Consider the following 17,826-nt stretch of genomic DNA (forward strand, 5'->3'; position numbering starts at 1 on the left):
TTCTTTTTTTTCTTTGCATTTTTATCTTCGCACTTATGGTTTCTTTCTTTTGATCTCTTCTACTGTTTATGCTTTCTAGTACGTTTTCCACTTCACCTGATGCACTTTCCACCTCAGGGATTTCTGTTTGCTTTAAAGGTGCTTCAGTCTCTCTGTTAAGTTTCTCAGTTACAATATTGAGTCATTTATCTGAACTTAAAATTTTTTTATTGTTATCATAAAAGTAATGCGTACATTTCTTTTTGGACAGTGTCACTCCTTCCTTAACTCTCTCCCAGTTTTTTCCACCCATCTCTACCCACAACTTATATAGTTCACTTTCCACAGACTCTAGTGAATACCACTGTTGCATTTGTTTACACTTTGTCCCTCCAGTTTTGTGTCCTCCTTAGCTGTGCTTTTTGAGTTTCATTGAGTTTCCTTAAACCAATGATGTCTGGTTGTCTGTATGAGTATTCATATATATTGAATGCATTATGGTCAGAGTGCCTTATTTTGCCACATAGGTAAAATCGTGTTACCTTGAAAGTTCTTGGTGCTCATTGGTATGCAAAACTCTCTGTATATTAAATGATTATATATTCATTCCAGTGTTCATTTGACTGTTTTTACCTACCTTAGAAATTCCAAGAGGTTGTTTGTTTTCGTCTAGGTTACTGCTACAATTTCAGCCTCTGATGGTGTGTCAAGACCAGTTTTGTCATGAATCTGCAGCTACGTTAATAAATTTCACTGAGAACATGAAGAAAAAGATCTCTGCTCCCACATTTGACCTGTGACTAGGGCATATGCTTCAATGACTTTGGCCTACTGGTGATTCTCCAACATTAATTTCATATCCCCATATTTTTAAAAATCATTTTTCCCTTGGTTGCAGCAGCCTGCCCTGTCCATTCATATATCTGGAAAATTGTTATTTATCACTTAAGACATGCTATCTCAGTTTGAGATGATTTGGATGCAGTAGCAAAAATCGCCTTAAGCTAGATTTTATGAAAGCAGATTTTAATGACAAGACACAAAGATTATAAAACAAAACCTAAGGGCAAGAAGTATAGTCAGCCCTCAGAAGGACCTTAGTCCATTTGAAAAACAGCCTGAAATGGGAAACGATTTCCCTCTTTCTCCAGAACATCTGTTTTTGTGAAGCTAAATGTCCCTTCCTTTTCTTTCCTTCCCTGCCTATTTTATTAGCATCTATCTCTCAATTGAGCTCTTTTTTTTTCTCCATGATAAAAAAAAGTGATTGCTACAGGCTACATATTCTTTCTGTTTTATTTATAACAGGATGACATAGAATTTTTACTTCCAAAGTGCACATTCCTGCTTGTAACATGCTAAAACCAACATTGGCTAGCATAAGCAGACCTTTCTACTACAACATGTCCTCAGGGCCATGCCATTGTGTGTGTGTGTGTGTGTGTGTGTGTGTGTGTGTGTGTGTGTGTGCGCGCGCGCGTGCCTGCTGGTACTGGGGTTTGAACTGAGAGTCTGGGCACTGTCTTTTAGATTTTTCTCTCAAGCTTGAGGTCTACTACTTTAACCACACCTCTACTTCCGACTTTTTGCTAGTTAATTGGAGATAAGAGTCTCATGGACTTTCCTGCTTGGGCCAGCTTTGAGTGGTGACCTTCAGATCTTAGCCTCCTGAGTAGCTAGGTTTATAGGAGTGAGCCACTGGCACCTGGCCAGTCCATCCCTTAATGAGAGAAAGAAAGAAAGGAACAAGAGAAAGAGAAAGAGAGGGAGGGAGGAGGAGGGAGAGGAAGAGAGGGAGGGAGAGAGAGAAAGAGAGAAAAAGAGAGAAAAAGAAAGTAAGAGAAGGGAATGGAGGGGGAAGAGAGGAGAGGAGAAATCCAGCCACCAGGAGAAACCCTGCCAGGTTGGGCAGGAAAGTTCTCTTGAGACTCTAATCTCCAGTTAACCACTCAAAACCTGGAAATGGTATTGTGGTCAAAGTGGTAGAGTGCTTGCTTTGAGCAAAAGAGCTTGGGGATAGCTCCCAGACTCTGAATTCAAGCCCCATGACCAACAAAAAGCAAAAAAGAAAAGAAAGAACAAGGAGGTAATGGAGATGATTTCCTGTATGGCAAGAAACTGTTATTTATCTTCTTTTCAAAGCATATCCAAATAAGATTCACTACCCCCCTGTAGTCCTGTGGAGCCACTCAGATCATAGTGTTGTTAATTATACTGCGTACGCATAAATATCCTCATTACAGCATGAACACCTGCTGGACAGTGAACGCTTTAATTCATCTTTATATTTCAGCATTTAATGATGGTCTTAGCCATCAAAGACCTTCTCTAATAAGAGAGAGAAGGTCAAGAATAATAATAAGCTCAGGAATGCATTTTTAAAGAAAACTCAGTAATATTAATCTATTTACCATTCTTGCCAAAAAAACCACATGTAATCTATGTGCCTCTACATGCTGTTTGCATCTAGATTTCTGCTTTAGCCATTCAGGTTGTTATAAACAATATCATGGACTGGGTGATTTATAAACAATGAACATTTAGTTCTCACACACAAAAAAGAGCGAAATCAGCATTATACATGTTTAGGGAAACTAAAAATCTTTTTGAGGTGAATAATTGAGTTTTCATGAAGGCAGTAGCATTTGACTTGCATCTTGAAGAATATGTCAATTTTGCCTTGTAGAGAATTTGAGAGGAAAGTACTTTAGCTCTGGGATAAATATAAGTGAACTTATGAACATAGTGAAAGAGCAAGATGTGTGTATGGATATGCAAAGTGACACTCGATTAAATTCTGCTTTCATTTATAAACCATAGTAGAGATAAAGAGTAGTGAAAGGGATAAGTACAATGTGGAAATGTAAAGACTTTGGGTTTTAAAACAAGACAATATGTAGGAAATGATCTGTACAACTTGTGGGGGGTGGAGAGAAAGAGGGAGAAAAATGAGGGAATGGGTAATAAGTTAGACAAGAAATGTAATCACTACCTTACTTATGTAACTATAATCTCTGTGCATCACCTTGACAATAACATTTTTAAAAATATAATAAAATTGAAATATGTGAACAGCAATTTGCTGTTTTGTTTTCCATATTCTGTAAGATGATATGCAAATGAAAGCCCATAGAAAATTATTGCTTATAGGATAAAGGTGCAGAGAAAAATAAAAGGAACTAAAAAATATATACATAATTATATTGCTTTGTTTTCCTTTTTTTCTCCCTCCTGGCAGATTTATCGCCATTCCTTTTCTTGGACCAATTTACTGGTAAGGACATTCAATGGATTAATAGATCAGTGATTTATATTTTAGTCTTATACATAGAAATAAATGAAAAACATCTAAATGAAAACAAGCAAAAGGTGATTTATGCCAAACTTGCTCCAGTAAGAGAATCAGCTATTTTCACTTGTGTTTGGTAAAAGACCAAGGCATGAAAAGATAGTTTCATAGTAAGATAAAGAGAAGAATTCAATATGTACAAACAGGACATTGGATAAATAGAAGTGGAACTTCTTATGTAATTACTTTGTAGAACACATTTGGATTTTTGTTGCCTAGTTACTACAGCTTGTAGGTTAGAGTTCTAATTTTGTGAATGGTTTGGCCATTGTCCATTGGTTTATTAAGCATCTCATATAAAAGAATGAAAGCTCAAATGAAATCTTTGTTTGTGTTTGGGGGACACCTTGGAGCTTGAACTCAGGGCCCAGGCACTGTCCCTGAGCTTTTCTTGTTCAAGTACTTTACCACTTGAGCCATAACTCCACTTCTGGCTTTTTACTGGCTAATTGGAGATAAGAGACTCATAGACTTTACTGTCTAGGCTGGCTTCAAACCACAATCCTCAGATCTTAGCCTTCTGAGTAGCTAGGATTATAACCATAAATCACCAGCACCCAGCTCAGATGAGATCTTTAAAAAAAAAAACATACTGTCAAGCAGAAAAGGTCAGATAAGTTTATGTTAGGGAAATGAATCCTAAGATATGTATTCAAATGTTTTATTTTCTTTCAGGTGATTGTTTCTAACACATTTATAAGATGATTTCTTTGTTGCTTTGTATGTCCCTCCTCCATGGTATAACCCCTGCTTTCACTGTATTTGAGGTTGGTTTAATTTGTAGAGGGGAAGGGAAAAAACAAATCGTTTAAATAGGGATACAGGTGGACCCATTGCAACAATGAGATGTACAAGTCGTTATGTGGAAAACGAACTTTACAACTTTGGTGGGGGGAGGAAGAGGATTGGGTGGGGGGGATGGGGGGAGGATGGAAAGGGATGGGAAGGGGAAACAAAGGAGGAGGCTACAATGCTTGATAAGAAATGTACTCATTATCTTGCCCATGTAATTGTAACTCCTCTGTACAGTTATTTTCACAATAAAAAAATAAAAAGAAAAAAACATACTGTATAGGTCTATTATAAAATACTACCCTCAATTCTAATTTTTATAAATATATTGAACAATTCCAGGTGCTGAGATCAAGCACTAGCACACACAAAAAAGAAGGCAAATGTACATTCTCTTTGCAAAAATGTCACTTTTTCAAGAAATGCTGGACTACTTTGCCATGCTAATTGATCTTCCATCAATCTTTTCAAGATGGAGGGAGTCATAAATTTGCATTGCTATATTTAATACCTGTCTGTAAATCCTACAGTTTCATCCTTGGCTGGTTATTATTTTAGAATTCTGTTTTTCTTCTAAATCAATAATAACCTGTTTACATCCACTAGCTTACAATGCACAAGATTTTTCAAGTATTCTTGGAGTGCATACATTTCTTTGAACCTTGTAAAATAAAGGGATAATATATAAGTATACATAAAAGAGGGAAAATTTGTAACTTCAGTTATATTTTTACAAGGTTCTTAGTTGTAGACAGACTACAAAACATAATTATTCTGAAAGTTACTATGACCTTCGTACACATACAAAAATTATGTGCTTGGGTAAAATTCTTGGAACTGAAGAGAACACAGCAAAATGTTTCACAGAACTACACTAGATTTTTGTCACTTATTTTCTTTTATTTCTTACTTGAAAATGCATTCCAAAGTTTAATTATTTTAAATATATGCTCTCACTTTTTAAATTCAATTCATATGCAGAAGATGGCAGGCTTTTTCTATGAAAATTATTTTTCACACTTTTTCAGATTAAAGGTGATAAATTAAAGACTATAATATCTGAAGCACATTGTATACTTTTTTTTTTTGTCGGTTGTGGGCCTGAACTCTGGGTCTGGGCACTGTCCCTCAGCTCTTCAGCTCAAGGCTAGCGCTCTACCACTTGAGCCAGAGCGCCACTTCCAGATTTTTCTGCTTATATAGTGCTGAGGAGTTGAGCCCAGGGCCTCATGCACACAAGGCAAGCACTCTACCACTGAGCCACCTTCCCAACCCCATGTTGTATACTTTCATAACAGCACTATTAAAATTTCTCCTTTATAAAATAGCTGGAGAGTACCAGTGAGCACAGTGTCCCTACCTTATGTGCTGCAAGAATAATGAGTTTCTTTTCACTACTTTTTTTTTCAATATTAAGAATCTGAGAGACTCAAATGATCTTCATGTTGATTGTACAAAATATTTGTCATGCATATATTCTGAAACAGATATTATTCTATGTATTTCATTAACTAGTACATTTAATCCAGTAAAAAAAATACATACAAATGTTATACAATAATCTTCCTGAAATCCATAGGCCCAGGTACAGTCATAAAGTTAAGAGACTTTCAGATTGCAGAAAGATTTTATATGTGTGTATGTGTGTGTGTTTGTGTGTTTGTGTGTGTATGTATGTTGTAAATATATGCAGTTCCAAAAGAGTGTCAGAAACCACTATTGCTTATATAAAACTATTGATGTTTATCCTATTTAAGAAAACTTGGTTATAAACAACCAACATCAGTTCTGAGCTATTAATAGTTTCCATGTAAATTGGGTTCAAACCTAACAAGTACATAAGGGTACTTTATTCTGTGTTTCCAAGTTTTTGGATTTCATAGCTGTGCTTCAAGGACTGGTGATCTATATAGTTACATATAGCATCCAGACTAGTAAATTGAAATATGAATATATATTAAGTAGCTTTTTTTAACTTGTATTTTCAATGAGAAGAGCCTAAAACCAAAACTAGGAAGTAACTTCAGAATCTCTCAAAGCATAAAACCTGTCCCCATCCCCCAAGGCTGGACAAGATTAGTCTCTTCCTATGGATACATGCTTTTAATAATATGAAACCTGTTATCCTTCCTAATGTTCAGATATGAACTATCTGTTCATAACCTGAGTGTTACCTTGAAATCACAAACAGCAAATTCACTCCTAAATGACAGAGTATAAAATATGTAAGATTTGGTCTTGCAGTTTTGCTTCATATTTTCTCTTTGATAATCTAATCCTTTCTGTTTCATTCTAATTTACACTGCTCATTTCCCATAGCAAGTCTAAATTCTCTCCTAGCAAGAACTATGTTTTCATTAATGTTCCTTTAAAAACATAATGATGAAGCCATGTGCTGGTGGCTCATGCCTGTAATCCTAGCTACTCAGGAGGCTGAAAGCTGAGGATCAAGGTTCAAAGCCAGCCCGGGCAGGAAACTCCATGAGACTCTTATCTCCAATAAAACACTAGAAAACTGGAAGTGGCGCTGTGGCTCAAGCGGTAGAGCGCTCACCTTGAACTGAAGAGCTGAGGGATAGCGCCCAAGCCTAGAGTTCAAGCCCCATGACCGACCAAAAATCAAAACAAAACAAAACAAAAACAAAAACATAATGATGAGAAATAGAAACCAGAAAGCTGATTTCAATTGTTGATAGAGTACCGTGGGATGTTATTTCTGGGATTAAAAAATACCATTCTTCCACTGGCTGAAGGCTGAGATGTGAGCCTCATGGTTCAAAGCCAGCCCAGGGAGGAAAGTTCACAATACTGTTATCCCCATTAACCAGCAAAAAGCCAGAAGTGGAGTTGTGGTTCAAGTGGTAGAGTGAAAAAGTTCAGGGACAGTGCCCAGACCCTGAATTTAAGCTCTAAGACTGGCATACACATACAAAAATTTACCTTTATTCTATTGTTAAATGAACACACTAAGTGTTTACTCTGTATATGTCACGATTCCTAATTTGTGGTTAAGAAATACTTGCAAAGAGCTTAGAGAGAATAGCATCAGGAAGTTATTCAAAGAATGTTCCAGTGCCCATATTCTTGCACAAAGACGAATTTAAGCAACTATCTATACACGAAAACACATTTATAAAAGCCAAGGAACAACAAGGGAGTGGTTACAGCAACTGGTAATAAGCACATACTGAGATAAGATGTATGGAAGAGGAAAACAGTTTCTTATTACTCACTTTACCTCTCCTATAAAAACGCAATTCCTGAGAGACTGCACTGCAAGGGAAGGTGAACACAACAATGCAAGGCACTGAATGCAGACAACATAGGGCCTGCTCCAGGGAAACTGGCACTAACCTATATCAGCCGAGTTGGCATCCACAAGACCAGTCTTCAGGGCATATTCAGGAAACCCTAATATAAGTTAGTGCTAAACTGGACCCCTTGATTCCAGATTCCAAGGCTGTCCCACATGCCCCAGAACCCAGAGGTGCTTCTGTGGATCTAACCTCTAGAGCCACCCAGCACCAGACTGGTCCCCAAAGATCTATCATCCAGGCCAGTAACAGTGCACCTAGGTTCGAGGTTGAACTCAGCTCGAAGTTGTGAGCCTCCAGCCACTCCAAGGTCCCGAATTACCCAGTGGACCTCAGAATTGGGACGACCTCTCCATATTCAGGCTCCAGGCAGATCCTTGTGGTCCTGATTGAGATTTCTTTATGCCAACACAAATTCTAGTCTACCTATTTACTGACCCACGCATAATGCTAGCCTGCTTGAAGCAAAACAGCAAAGGGCTGGGTTGTGCTGGTTAATCTGTAACCACCAGAAAATAAATGCCTACATCTTTAAAGGCAATAAGATCCCACTACAAGATGCTTATAAGAAACTCATTTCAGCCTTTGGGACACACACAGACTAAAAGTGAAAAGACAGAAAAATATTCTGCATCCAAATAGTAACCCAAACACATCAGAGGTAGTGGCTATAACTATATCAGACCAAAGGTTTCTCTCTCTCTTTTTTTTACTTAGCATGTGTTAGTTGCCCAGGGATGTTCCAGTGTATCATTTCACACATGTACACAGTATTCCTGATCAACCTCCCTAGCTGTTACTCCCTCTCAAATGGATTTTTAAGTTAAAAAACGATTTTAAAGAAAGATGGGTTAAAGGTGTAGTTCAATGATATAGCAGACTCAGCCCCTGCAAGGTCCTGAATTAAATCTCTAGTCTTAACAACAACAGCAAATACCTATGGAAGAGACATTTCATTATCTGATAAAAGAATAAATAGATGTTTCAAACACTAGAGTGTCTAAATATATGAAGGGAATATTAACAGAATTGAAGAAAAATGGACAATAAAATGGTAAAGGATTTCAACATCCAACTTTTAACAATCTTCCAGACTGAAAAATTAATAAGGAAATAGAAGATTTCAACCACATCATAGACCAAATGGAACTAAGAAATGTATAAAGAACATTCCATCCAGCCACAAGACAGACATCGCTTCTGGGGCACCCACAAAATTTTATCCAGGAGATATAAGGTACCAAACAAGACTGAATCACAGACCAGCAGGAAACGTGAACAGATCAGTAACGTAACGTGAGGAGATTGAGTTGATTATCAATGTACTGCCATCAGAGAGAAGTCCTGCATCTCATCACTTTACTGGTGATTTCTACAAGCATTTAAAGAAAAATCAATGCAAATGAATCTAATATCCTTCTAAAATCTTGACAAGGAGGGGACCCAGGGAAAATTCTGAAGATTCAGACACAGGAATTTGTTTTTCAGTAGGATTCCAGTCCAGAAATTAAGAGCAGAAGAATTGACAAATAAAATTTAATTTTTCTACATAGAAAAAACAAAAGAAATCATGTCCAGAGCCAAGAGAGCATCCACTGAATGGGATAAAATCTTTGTCAGCTATTCAACAGATTAAAGATTGATATCCAGAATACACAAAGAGTTAAAAAAATATAAACAGGAAAAAAATCCCATATTGTTGTGAATTCTTTCTTCTTATTCACTTGCTTTTATATATTAATGATAATAATAGCTAAAATTTAAAGAGATTTTACTGTACTATTTTTTTTTACACTTCTTAATCAGTCCTCTAAATAGTTCTACTAAGAAGTTTGAACTCTTGTTTATCCTGGAAAAATGTTTCCATTTAAAGGCATTGTGAGAAGCTAGGGAAATATCTACAAAAGGGGTTAGCAATAGAACCAGAGGCCTGTTAATTGACCTTAGTTAGCCTGTTTAGGTTCTGATCACTTGGCTGGTTAAAAGTCCTCTTGCTATTCTGGATTTCAATTTGGCAGTAAAGTTAATTTCACAGGATAAACTGTAACAAGTGTAGCAAGAGAGTAAAACATTTCTCTTGAGAGGAATATCCATTTGTTGTTAATTAGCTTATATATGATCTAGTAGATGAAAATGGCAATGCTCTCTTTCGAAAGGACTTTGTTTTCACTGTGATATTTGTTTATTAATTTTTAAATTTTTATTGTAAAGGTGATGTACAGAGGGGTTACAGTTATATAAGAAAGGTAATGAGTACATTTCTTTTTGATCAGTGCTACCCCCTTCCTCATTTTCTTTCATTCCTTCCCTCCATATAATATATTGTGAGCATCATTGTTCCATTGGTTCACCCCTTGCCCCACTATTTCTGTGATTCTCCTACCCTTCCGCCAATCAGCTAAATTTATATACAAGACAAAGGGTACAGGAATCAAAAACAGTGACAACAGGGAATAAACCAAAGGGGGGGGGGGGAGGAAAATAACTGCAAACAGTATACCAAAAAAAAAACCCAAGCCCTCTTGTTTCCATTTCTTAGAGTTCATTTCAATAAGCATCATCTTATATGTTCATATGCACATAGCTATTGAGCCATTGTGATCCTCTGCTAAGACTATCCTAGACATATTCTAGTTATTACAAACATGGGAAATCATAAAACTTTCAAGGTATATGCCCTTTTTCTTTTCTAACCTTTCTACATCATTTTGTGAAAGCTGAATGTTTACTGGGGGGAAAAACAGTAACCTAGAAACAATTTTTTCCCACTTCCTAAAATCTATTTTCATATGTGGTAAAGGGATTTATAGATTTGTCTATTATATGAAAATATATTAATGCTTTCTCTAAAGCAAAAATCTGTTTCACAGACTGGTCAAGCAAGGGGAAATACAACTCTGTTACTAATTTAGTTGATTATTATTCATTAATCTTGTATTTTGGAAGACAACATAGTAGTAACACAAGATGTAGTTCATTGGCAGTTGTGTGTGTGTGTGTGTGTGTGTGTGTGTGCGCGTGCACACATGCATGTATACCAGTTCTGGGGCTTGAACTCAAGGCCTAGGCACTGTCCTTGAGCTATTTTGTTCAAAGTTAGCACTCTACCACTTGAGCCACAGCACAGCACCACTTCTGGCCTTCTCTCTCTCTCTCTCTCTCTCTCTCTCTCTCTCTCTCTCTCTCTCTCTTTCTTTTAGTAATTTATTGGAAATAAGAGTCTCATGGAATTTCTGACCCAGCTGGCTTCAAGCTAAAATCCTCACATCTGTCTCCAGAGTAGCTAGAATTTTAACAGGGAACTACTGATGCCTTTTTCTTTTCTTTTCTTTTTTCTTTTCTTTTCCTTTGTGCTAGTACTGGGGCTTTTATTCAGTTCCTCAATATTCTTAGTTGACATTTTTACTCAAGGCTAGCACTCTACCCCTTGAGTCACACCTTCACTTCCAGCTTTTTCTTGTTAATTCAAGCTAAGAGTCTAGTGGACTTTCTGCCCAGGTTGGCTTCATACTATGATCCTCAGATCTCAGCCTCCTAAGTAGGTGGGATTATAGGTTTGAGCCACTGGTACGCAGCATAGAAGGGCAGTTTTAATCAGGGCTGGAAAACTGACCTCGACCTGCTTCATTGTTGGACATTTCCTCTCAGGGAAGAATGAGTGTGCTCTGCCAAGCAGGAGATGCTCTGTTCTAAAGGCTCATATTGATGAATGGATTGATGAACTCTGTCAGTCACTCACCTTTCCTAATGGATGATGCAGCAAGAAGGCCTCACCTAAATGGTACTTCCCATTGCACATCCCAGTCCCATAAAGCATGATGGACCAAGACCAAGGGTGCTTGTATCTTCCATGGTTTTGTTTTCTGTAGTTTTCAGGTAATTTGTCCCCGGGGCTGGGAAGGTGGCTCAGTGGTAGAGCGCTTGCCTTGCAATGCATGAGGCCCTGGGTTCGATTCCCCAGCACCACATAAGCAAAAAGAAAAAAGCTGGAAGTGGCGCTGTGGCTCAAGTGGCAGAGTGCTTGCCTTGAGCTGAAGAGCACAGGGACAGCGCTCAAGCCAGAGTTCAAGCCCCACGTTGGGCGCCAGTTGTCCCGACCCAGAGGACTTCAACGAGGGCAGTGAACCTAAGCGAGAAGGAATGAAGGGACAAGAGACACGAAGAATGACAGCAAGACAAGGATTCTGATCAAGCTGCAAATTTTTATTTTTCACACAAGGGTATTTATATGCTTGGAATAAGGAAGCTTTTTCATTGGCTGAAGCAGCTGCAGGGTGCTTGCTTAGGGCAAGGTGAAAAGGTGGTTGTTACTTAGGGAAGGATGAGAAGGTGAAACAGCCTCAAGATGTTCCAGTGAGATAGTTGGCTCCCAACAGTAATTATTTTTTAATCAAAAGGATTGTGTGTTCTCTTGCCCACAATAGTAATGCTTAGTAAGCACAATTCAATTTGTTTGCAAATAGGCTTCTCTGTCCATTGGTTACTCCTGCCATTTAGTAGAGAGTAGAAAGTCCTAAGCGGGCACCAATGGCTCATGCCTGTAATCCTAGCTACTCAGGAGGCTGAGATCTGAGGATTGCAGTTCAAAGCCAGTCCAGACAGGAAAGTCCATGAGTCTTCTATCTCCAATTAACCACCCGAAATTCCAGAAGTAGAGCTGAGACTCAAGTGGTAGAGTGTTAGCCTTGCATGAAAAAAGGGACAGTGCTCCAGCCCTGAGTTTAAACTCCAGTACCAGTACCCACCCCCACCACACACATAGATACAGACAGAAGATAGAATTTAGAAGCCACTGGGATAAGGCAAAAGTTTTCTAATATTCATGATTTTTTAAAAATTTAGTTGATAATCACTTGGGAATTTTCTGAGGTAACATGAGGTTCAAAACCCTGCTTGGGTTGCGTTCCTTCAGAAGATAATATTGTATACAGAAAACTGCTTACCTCAATCTGGACAGCACAATCTTCATTGCTCAGTTGTTAATTTTATTTCCCTGTTATCTAGCTAAAACTTAGCAAGAAAGGGTTTGTAATTGTGGACCTTAAGAAGACAGTAAAGGACACATTTAATAGTGACTAAATCTATATTACTGTACAATTAACTTGAGTGTAATTTTATATACAACAAACTACATACTTAGTACATGGGATCTAGTGTTAATGGCTAATTTCTCTTCATTAGAAATTAGTAGAAGCTTTGCCAGGGAGTAACTAAAGAAAATGTTTCTGCTTTGACCCCCTTTTAATTTTCTTCTTTATTTTCTCAATGTCCAAGGTCTGTCTTTTTATTTGTGTTTGATTTACCTTGTCACCCTACTGGTAATATTAGGAGTGGTTGCTTCTCGAAATTAGAAAACTTAATTGGTCTCTATTGTTGCTGTTCACACAGTGAGACCTGAGAACATAATGCCTGGGCAGAGAGTGAACTAGACCATGTGGGGTATAGACAAAGTTTAATAGGCATAGACAAAGTTTATATATGGCATACACACAAAGAAAGTAAATGTCAGTCAGTGAGCATGTGACAGTTTCACAGGGCCAAAAGTTTATGGAAGATACCTGTGGCCAAAAGGTTACGAGAAATAGATGAGGCCAAAAGGTAGCAAGAGATAGACAAGGCACAAATGTTTTACACATAAGAGAAGTGTCGAGGGATGGTTTATGGGTTTATGGCTCCACTAGGAGGGTTACGAAAAGCACAGCCCCGTGCCATCTCCTGAGGTTGTGACCGGGGCGTCCGGACTGTCGCCCAGACTTGGAAGGAATTTTCTCCTTCCCCAGAGCCTGCAGACCACTGCCAGGACTATGGAGGAACATTTTCCTCATTCACCAGCACATAAACCTCACACAGCACACGAATCCTCAGGTGCAGTCACTCTAGTCTGCATCTCTGACACTGTGTTAATTCTACTCAGCAATTTTGTCATAAATTTGTTTGCTTTGTTTTCTGGTACTGGGATTTGCACACAGGACTCTGTGCTTGCCTGACTTGCTTGCTCAACTGCCACTCTAATCCCACAACAACTCTCTCTAAGGCTTTTGCTTTCCATACCACCCAGTGTACTATTGATCAACAGCTTTTATTAAGATTCCTTAGGTTGTCTTCATACACAATTGTACTGTATTTCAAAACTATTTACCCTCCATCTTTCCTTTTGTAATACACAGAAAGCTTTTATAGATAGATAGACAGATAAATAGGTTGATGGATGGATGGATGCAGATAGATAGATCTAGTATATAAATATATAATGCCACTATATAATATATAGATACATATACTTATTTTTTTACATCTTTTAAAAAAATTTTTTTATTGTGAAAATACCGTACAGAGGAGTTATAATTACATAGGCAACATAATGAGTACATTTCTTATTAAGCATTGTTCCTTCCTCCTTTGTTTCCCCTTCCTATCCCTTCCCATATCCTCACCCCCCATTTCCCCGTCAAAGTTGTAAAGTTCATTTTTCAACATAACGACTTGTACATCTCATTGTTGCAATGGGTCCACCTGTATCCCTATTTAAACAATTTGTTTTTTCCCTTCCCCTCCACAAATTATACCAACATCCAATACAGTGAAAGCAGGGGTTATATCATGGAGGAGGGGACATACAAAGCAACAAAGAAATCATCTTATAAATGTGTTAGAAACAATCTCAAGAAAGTAAAAAACATTTAAATACTTATGTTGGGGTTCATTTCACCTAATATCAACATATCTGACCTTTTCTGCTTGTCTCAGACATATACGAGTTATTACAAATAAGGGAAACCATGGGGCCTGTGTTTCTTTGCACCTGGCTTACTTCACTTAGTATAATTTTTTCCAAGGCTTTCCATTTCCTAATAAATGGGGGCAATGTCATTCTTTCTGATGGAGGCATAGAATTCCATTCTGTATATACACCACGTTTTTTTGATCCATTCATCTACTGAGGGGCATCTGGGTTGGTTCCATATCTTAGCTATGAAAAATAATGCTGTGATAAACATAGTTGTGCTGGTAGCTTTAGTATGGTCTTGTTTGTGATCATTTGGGTAAATGACCAAAAGTAGGATTGCTGGGTCATAGGGAAGCTCTATGTGGAGTCTTTTGAGGAACCTGCATATTACTTTCCAAAGTGGTTGAACAAGTTTACACTCCCACCAACAATGCAGTAGGGTTCCTTTCTGGCCACATCCTCTCCCACATCTGTTGTTGTTAGAGTTCTTGATTATAGTCATTCAAGCTGGGGTGAGGTGGAATCTCAATATTGTTTTGATTTGCATTTCTTTTATGGCTAAAGAGGTTGAGCATTTCTTAATGTGTCTATTGGCCATCCTTCTTTCCTCTTCAGAGAAGTTTCTCTTTAAGTCTTTAGCCCACATATTTATTGGGCAGTTGTTTCTTTGAGGACTTGTTGTTGGGGGATTTAATTTTTTGAGTTCCAGGTTTATTTTAGATATTAGACCCTTGTCCGTTGTATGGCTAGTGAAGATCTTCTCCCAATCTGTGGGCTTTCTATTGATCTTGCTAGCTATGTCCTTTGCCATGCAGAAGCTATGAAGTTTCATGAAATCCCATTTGTCCAACCTTTCTTTGATTTGTTGTGTTTCTGGGTCTCTATTAAGAAAATTTCGGCCTGTGCCAAAGAGACCTAGGGTTTCTCCTATTCCATCCTGTAATGTTTTCAGAGTGTCTGTTTTAACTCCGAGGTCTTTGATCCATTTGGAGATTATTCTTGTGCAGGGTGATGTATAAGGATCTAGCTTTAGTTTCTACAAGTAGTTAACCAATTTTGCCAGCACCATTTATTGAAGAGGCTATCTTTCTTCCATTCTATTTTTTTAGCTCCCTTATTGAAGATTAGATGGCTATAGGTCTGTGGGTTCATTTCTGGGTTTTCAATTCTATTCCATTGGTCCTGAGGTCTGTTCTTGTGCAAGTACCAAGCTGTTTCGATTACTATGGCTTTGTATTAGAGTTTGAAATTTGGTATTGATATTCCTCCAGCACTGTTCTTTCTGTTAAGGATTGTTTTTGCTATTCCAGGTCTTTTATTGTTCCATATGAATTTTTGGATTACTTCTTCTATTTCCTTGAAGAATGAGGATGGAATATTGATAGGTATCACATTGAGTTTGTAGATAGCTTTGGGAAGTATTGCCATTTTATGATGTTGATCCTTCCAATCCAGGAGCATGGGAGGTTTTGCCACTTTCTAAGTTCTTTTTTGATTTCCTTTTTCAGGTTTTTAAGGTTTTCCTCATAGAGGTCCTTCACTTCTTTGGTTAAGTTAATTCCTAGGTATTTTATTTTTTGTGGGGCCATTACAAATGGAGTTATTTTCCTAATTTCAGCCACGCTTTTCTCATTGTTGGCATACAGGAAAGCGATTGATTTTTGAGGGTTAATTTTATACCCTGCTACTTTGCCAAAGTTTTGAATCAGTTTGAGTAATTTGGGAGTGGAGTCTGTGGGATTCTTTAAATACAAGATCATGTCATCTGCAAAGAGGGAGAGTTTTACTTCTTTTTTCCCTACTTGGACCCCCTTTATGTTTGCATCTTGTCTTATTGCTGTAGCTAGGCATTCTAATTCTAGATTGAAGAGAAGTGGAGAGTGTGGATATCCTTGTCTCATTCCTGAGTTAAGAGGAAATGGCTTTAGTTTTTCACCATTAAGTATAATGCTGGCTGTAGGTTTTTCATATACAGCCTTTATTGTATTGAGGGATGTTCCCTAGATTCCTAATATTTCCAGAACCTTCTTCATAAAGGGATGTTGGATCTTGTCAAATGCTTTTTCTGCATCTATTGAGATAAACATGTGGTTCTTATCCTTGCTCCTGTTGATGTGATGAATTATATTAATTGATTTGTATATGTTGAACCAGCTTTGCATCCCTGAAATGAATCCTGTTTGATCGTGGTGTATGATTTTTTGGATGAATTGTTAAAGTCGATTGGCCAAAATTTTGTTGAGAAGTTTTGCATAAATGTTCATCAAAGGAATGGGTCTATAGTTCTCTTTCTTTGATGAGTCTCTGCCTGGTTTTGGGATTCCGGTTACAATGGCTTCATAGAAAGAGCTTGGTAGTGAACTTTCTCTTTCAATTTCATTGAAGAGTTGGGGAAGTATTGGTGTGAGCTCTGCTTTGAAGGCCTTGTAGAATTCCGCTGTAAAACCATATGGTCCTGGGCTTTTCTTAGATGGGAGGTCTCTTATTGTTGTTTCTATTTCAGTGCTACATATGGGCCTGTTAAGATGGTTTAACTCATCTTGGTTTCGTTTTGGCATGTCAATATTTGCTAGGAAAAGGTCCCTTTCTTCCAAGTTCTCAAACTTATTAACATAAAGTTTTGAGAAGTATTCCCTTATAATGTTCTGAATCTTGGTTATTTCTGTGGTGATGTCTCGATTCTCATCTCTGAGTTTATTTATTTGGGTGTGTTCTCTTCTTTTTCTGATAAGATTTGCTAAGAGTCTGCCAATTTTGTTAATTTTTTCGAAGAACCAACTCTTTGTTTTGTTGATTCTTTCTATGGCTTTTTTGGATTCTAGTTCATTTAATCTGATTTAATTTTAATTATTTCTTTCTGTCTACTGGATTGGGATTTATCTTGCTGCTCTTTTTCAAGGAGGTTCAGATGTCTCATTAAACTGTTGGTTTCAGATCTCTCCAATTTGTTGATGTAGGAACTGAGAGCTATAGACTTGCCTCTGAGTACTGCCTTAGCTGTGTCCCAGAAGAGCTGGTAATTTGTGTGTTCATTTTTTGTTGAATATCATGAACATTTGAATTTTGTTTCTAATCTCTTCCATGACCCACTGGTGATTCAACAGTATGTTGTTCAGCCTCCATGTGTTACAGGACTTTCTTTAGTGGCTTTTGGTGTTGATTTCTAATTTTATTCCCTTGTGCTCAGAGAGAATGCAAGGTATAACTTCAATGTTTCTGAATTTGGACAAGTTTGCTTTGTGACCTAAAATGTGGTCTATTTTCAAAAATGTTCCATGTGCTGCTGAGAAAGAAGTGTATTCTGATGCTGCTGGGTGAAATATTTGGTAGATGTCTGTTAAATCTAGTTGTTCTATGCAGTTGTTTAGATCTGCAGTTTCTCTGTTTAGTTTTTGCCGAGTTGATCTATCTAGTGGGGAGAGTGGTGTGTTAAAGTCCCCAACATTAATGTCTTTGGTTCTATGTGGGATTTGAGGGAAAGTAGTGTTTCTTGGGTAAATCTGGATGCTCTGTTGTTTGGCGAATAAAGATTTAGAATTATAATATCCTCCTGAAGGAGAGATCCCTTAATTAGTATGTAGCGACCTTTATCTCTTCTCACTAATTTTGATTTGAAGTCTATTTTGTCTGGTATTAGGCTTGCAATTCCCACCTGGTTATGGGGG

Source organism: Dipodomys spectabilis, unplaced genomic scaffold, assembly GCF_019054845.1.
Source record: "Dipodomys spectabilis isolate Male_0828 unplaced genomic scaffold, ASM1905484v1 ptg000039l, whole genome shotgun sequence".
Lineage (NCBI taxonomy): Eukaryota > Metazoa > Chordata > Mammalia > Rodentia > Heteromyidae > Dipodomys > Dipodomys spectabilis.